The sequence below is a fragment of the Scaptodrosophila lebanonensis genome, unplaced genomic scaffold (assembly GCF_003285725.1).
Source record: "Scaptodrosophila lebanonensis strain 11010-0011.00,11010-0021.00 unplaced genomic scaffold, SlebRS2 tig00000096-arrow-pilon, whole genome shotgun sequence".
Classification (NCBI taxonomy): domain Eukaryota; kingdom Metazoa; phylum Arthropoda; class Insecta; order Diptera; family Drosophilidae; genus Scaptodrosophila; species Scaptodrosophila lebanonensis.
The window spans coordinates 3162889-3169262 of NW_022060567.1; positions in this window are offsets into that span (position 1 = coordinate 3162889).

Sequence of the window (6374 nt, forward strand, 5' to 3'; positions counted from 1 at the left end):
AATCAAATTTGAAACAAAAGTAGACAATTTCAAGAGCAAAGTTTGTAGAATCCGAATTATGGGCAAGATTGACGAAATTCTGTAGCGGGGGAAGGGTGGAATTATTTTTTCCTCGTGTTGCCTAGAAACTAGGATAGTAGAGAAATCTATCTAGACATGTCCGATCGTCTAATTGAATTAATTTAATTTAAAATACAGCTCTTAGTATATAATTTAGTTAAACATCTCTTGCGCCAAAAACCCATGATAGAAGTGAACCGAAAGTCGAATACTTATGCCATTTATTATTATTAATAAAATGAAAACGCGAAAGTTTTGACCAACGTGGAGATAGAGAAAATTGTCACCCTGTCTGTCCGTCTGCATGAAAGTCTGGTTTTCGGAAACTAGGCTTGTAAACTCCTCTAGCCCCTAGGCAACACGAGTTTATTTTATTTATTCATCTTTTCCCTCTTCCCCGCCAAAGATTTTCGTCAATATTGTCCACATTTCCAAAGCATAAGCTAAGCTCTCCATACGTAAAAAATATACTTCCCTATCGCTATTTAAAATTGCATCCAAATCGGTCAATTGTAAAAAAAGTTTTTAGCTAAGCAATTTTTTTCCAGTACTACTTCTATATTTTTAATCATTTTTGTATAGCATATAGCCCCATTTGTTCAATATTTTGTTTTGTCCAAATTGTTATGCCAACATATAAAATCCAAAGAATGTTTTTAGTTGCATATGAAAAGTTGTTATACTTGTATGCCCTGCACCCGGAGGCTAAAAAGGGTATACCTATTAGGTTTGTGCAAAGTATGTTACTGGCAGAAGGAGGCATCTCCGGCCACATAAGAATATAAAGTACAAAGTATTCTTAATCAGTAGGACGACACATATGGATCTTAGCATGTCCATCTCTCGGAATGAACGCCTTGATTTTAGAAATGGCTGAGGCTACATAGTTCCTTCTGAAGGCAATAAGAGTTTATTTTAATTGTTTTTATCGCCCTCTCTCTGTTCCTTCACTATATAAGTTAAACAATACTGTCCACAATTACTAAGCTACATACATTTTACTGTAATACAATTTTTTTTGGCTTATAACATTTCTTTAAAAAGCTTTGCAAAGTTTTGTTTATATAGCTTCAAAATTGTGGACAATTGACTCAGTAGGAGAGAAATTCAAAAAAATAAAATAAACGTGTATTGCCTGGCGACTAGTAGAGTCTACTTACCAGGTTTGATCAGTATCGGATTAGCCGTTTCCGAAACGAAGGCGTTCATCCAGACAGACGGCGAACAGACGAAAATGTGTAGACCAATTTTTATAGTCATGCTCATTTATAATATATGTACATATGTGGTCGGAGATGCTTCCTTCTGCCTGTTATATACTTTGCACAAACCCAATAAGCTATTTATACCCTTCGGGTACAGGGTATAAAAATAAACCTGCTCGCAGAGAATGAGCAGAAATTTTCTATTTGGTTACAATCCTTGAATCCTTGAAACTAAATTGCTAACAGCATGTCAGTTCTGTACAAAATTCTAAGAATTACGAGAGCTGTGAAAAATCGAAGAGGAAAATAAATAAAAACTTGCCTTGCTTAGGAATTCAAGGTTTCGTTATTCTAGCTCTTATGCTTTCCGAAACAGATGGACGGACGGATATACTTTTCTAGAGTATAGAGTATTATATTTTTAAGCTCTAACAATTTTGAATTTTTTGTCGATAATAAATTTCAACAAATGTTCTTAATACAAGTAGATCACACTTTTAAAACAAATAAATAAATTAATTTTGAACCATATTTTTATTGAATTTTTCGAAAATCACAACTGAATATTAGGAAATTTTTTCATAATATTTGTTGCGAAGAAAATCAAATAATTAAAAAAATTACTTATACTACAGGTGGTAAATAGAAAATCACGAACTTGATTGGAAGTTCTTCAATATTTTTAATTGGGATTTCGGGGAAGGACCTGAGGACGTAAGAAAGCCTAGTGCTTTGTGAACGAGTTTGTTTAATACGTAATAAAAAAAGAAAAGGCAATACAAGAGTTCAAAATCGATGAATTTGCAGAACAAGGTTTCCGACTTAAATAAGCGCAATTTAAAAAGCGTGTTGCAGTGCCTTCAAGCTAAAATGGGATTAGGAAATAATTAAAAAATCTAATCCTCCCTCCTACTGCAAGCAACAATTTTAAATCTGGCGGCAAATTAAAAACAACGCTCATTGTATTGTTGTTGTGGTTGCTGCTAATTATGAAGTGGATATTTTAAAAAAAATTTGTTTGTAATTTGTTTACTGTTGTTATTGTTGACAAAGTCGAGTCGAAAGCAAAGAGGCTCAAGCTGAAAATAAATAATTTCACATTTCAACTGATGCTTTAAAGCTGAGAAAAGTTTGCCAGTGCTTTCTGCTGCTTTCTGGCTCAACATTAATTTCTGCTTAGTTTTAATTGCTTCTATTTCTGCCTCTCACACGTACATACATACGACATATTCGTATTGGTATTTGCATTTGCATTTGCATCTGTGTTGTTAACTTAAACACTTCGCATTTGCCACTTTTGATATGTTAATTAGAAACATTGGCTTGTCGCGACAAGCGGGTTTCCAATTGGCATTCGTTTGAGGTTTTCTCTGCTCATAGACTGTTTTCGTAGCATACTCTATGGAGTCGTATTTTTTAATACCCCCTTAGGTCAGAGTTTGTTTTTTTTTGGTTTTTTGTTTTATTGTTTTCGTTGTTGCTGTTTTTGGCTACATAATAACGTTTATATAATTGCAGTTTTTGTTGTAGTATATAATATTATATTTGCACTGAACTTTTGTTTCATGTGCCTTAGCTCGTTCATTTGTTTTTACCATTAATGTTTATGTGTGTGTGTGTGTGTGTGTGTGTGTGTTTGTGACATTTTCTACTCTCTGCATACACATGTATGTAAATGTATTGTGTGTGTATTTGTGTTAATCTTTTGTTTTAAATTAGAGCTCAGTTGAGTTCGATTGTTGCCAGATTTTCTTTCTCCCTTTCCTTTTGATATGTTTCCTCAATCAACTGTTCACCACTAAATTCTTTTCACTAATTAATTTTACATAATTGTGGGTGTACGTATATAGGGTTGCTTGTTAATGTGTTTTTTTTATTTTTTGGTGTTTTTGGTTATATACGTGATTGTTTCATTGCAGCGCTGCTCTCGACATTTTGTACATTATGTTTGTTGTAGCGTCTACACTTTTGTCTGCTGCCAGCTTGTGTTTGTATTTCCATTTATTTTGCCTTTGTGTGTTAATTTTGAAACCTATTTTGCTGATGCTTCGCCCACACATAGACACACACACACACATACGTCTGTAAGAGGGTGTGTGCGTGCGTGATAACTGCGGGTGGCTTTTCATTGGAATTTTCATTAAAATTATACGATATTTTGGCATCTGGAAGCTGTGCTGCAAATAACATTCCAAGTAATTAGGAAAAAGGCCATTTAAGTTTTTTGCAAACTTGTCAAATCTACAAGTTCTCGGTTTATAGACTTTGCGATGAATCCTATTCTGCAGTTCATTTGCTAAGCTTTGAGCGACTTTTCGTTTAAGAAGCTGTCATGTTGCTATAACTACATATGCTTTAATATAATCATCGATGTGGCTGCTAAATAACTAAACTAGTGCTTTCTGGTGGTCATGTTCATTATGAATATAAGTTTATTTACTGCATTAATATAGTATTTATTATAATAGATATGTGTGACAAATAGTTTGGTGCCAGCCAACAAAATTTTCTTGCATACAGCCAGGCATTAATAAAAACTTGTTCTTCACTTAATGTGCCTTAGTCATTATGTGGAATGAATTGCTAAAAAGTGTTACATTTTTAAAACATTGTTAAAACTGACTCCATACTATCAATATCAACCATCCATAAGCCGCATACATGAAGGCAGAAAGACAAAAGAAAGTAATGTAGGATATGTAAATGATATTATTCAAAATTTGTCTTTATAGTCGATGCGCACTCAATAGGGCTAACAAATAAAATAAATAGAATAATTCAAAATCGAGAAAAATGTTGGAATTCAGGAAACAATTTTTTTTCAATTTTTAAAATAAAATACTAATGACAAATTTCACGATTATTTAAATAAATAGTTTTTCATGAAATATTTGATGTCATTGAAAAAGCTTATGGTGTTGAAAATGTATGTATTGTGTTATTTTCGCTTTTCCGAATATCTTAATATGCAAAATATATAAACCAATTTAACAAACCATTTCCGTTTTGAGATCGAAGCTGATTTCGTGTACCGGCAGCATAAAAATTAAAAAATTACTTACAGTCTTCAAATTCTCTAAGAGTGGTTTCATATATAAAAATGTCTAATTGTTGTGTTATGGCCAAATCTGCCGATTCGCAAAATAATAAAAAAGAATTAAAAAAACAAACAAAAATAAAATAAAAAGATAAATAAAATATATATATACGAAACCAAAAAATATTGACGCTATTAATTGAGATAAAACCTATGTAGAAACAAAAGAAAATAAACCTGAAAAAAATAAAAATTATTAAGATCAGTAGTATTGGATAGATAGTTGTAGAAGAATTTTCGTTTCAGTTATTGTCGGTTTTCAATTAACCTTTGCAAAAATGTAGCAGGGGCAACTAAATCACAATTTGCGCTGGCATAGTTGATATTGATGGACTTTAAGATACAGCTAGTATTACATATTTTGTATTGCTAATCTAAACAAGTTGCATTATCCCGACCATTAACCTAATTTAAAATCGTAAATTAATTTAAACATTTGTATAGTTCGAAAGTAACATGTTTATTGCCAAATAATTTATGTATATTGCCTTATTCCATACGTTTATGATGCGTCCGAATCGAACTGTGATTTGCCAAAAAGGTGAAAGGTTTGGAAATAGAAGCGAGGCTGTATGTGTGTAATTTTAATCGTAATATCATATTTTCAAATAGGGAAATTCGTATATTTATGTTATTTTCACCGACAGAATGCAAAACACAAGCCTTTGAAACCAAAAGCGTAGATGGCTCTTCATGTCCTGTTTATACTCGTAAGTCCGTGTGATCGGGTGTACAGTTTTGGAGTGTATGTGTGTGTGTTTGTCTATTGGCGATATTCGCATGTTGGTGTCGGTGTTATTCTCTATCATACATACACAAAAAAAAAACATCTGGCTTATATATATGTTTTTTACTTTTTACTTGCCTATTACATTTTTTTTATATGTTAGATGCCAGCTGTCGAGACAGCTTGCGATTAAAAAAAAAACAATTAACGCTAGTTGTTGATGTCGACGACTTACTAACACACGACATAAACAAAAGAGAACAATATTACAATATTACATACACATAGCTGAAAGAACTAAGCGAGCAGCATCGCAAGCTCCAATTTAGTTGACTAGATTAATTTTAAATTGATTTGCTTTTTTTTTTGTTTTAATAATAATTTAGGGTATTCAGAGTTAGACGATTAAATGGTTGTCAGGGCTACAACAAATCCGAAAGCTTCTTCTTTAATTAGAGCTGAATCATGTAAACATAAAATTAGCTTAAGTATTCGATCTTATGGGACTCTACAGGGCAACAAAAAGCCTAAATGTTCTCCGCTAGTAGCTTTTCTCTTTTCTCATTTCTCTCTGTGCTGTTCATATTCATTTCAAACAAAATGAAGTACTATTAATAAAACACCTATCAATATGTATATAGAACTATTTTAAGACACTTGAAACCAAAATAATGTACTTTGCAATTTAGTTTCCTTTCGATTTATTTGATCGTAGCCGGATATGAGGGCTGGTCCATTTTCCCTGCTATACATTGGGAAAAGGACTCTTTTAAAACAGTAATATGTATATGTGTAGTATGTGGGATTGATAACCAGTGTTTTCTTTATTGGTGTGCATTTAACTATATTCAGCTAAAATAGACAGATCTCTTTCCATCTCAAATTTCGGATACATTTTGCGGATCGGTATGAATCGGAATGAAACCGCTGTCTCTGATTCGATTTTTTCATTCTTAAATTAATTACTAATGAGTTGGTGGAGTTAAAAAATAAACATAAAATATTTCAGAATCTATTTTCCTTTATTAAATGTATTAGTGAAGAATCCATTGATCTGTCTGAAATTGCGGATAAATTTGGCGGAATCGGTATGCTACATAAAACCGCTTTTTCTATTTCTGATTCGATTTATTTAATTTTTAAGTGAATTGCTTTAGAGTTGGAAATAAACATAATAATGCCAGAATCTCTTTTCCTTTATTAAATGTATTAGTGAAGAATTCATTGATCTGTCTGAAATTGCGGATAAATTTGGCGGAATCGGTATGCTACATAAAACCGCTTT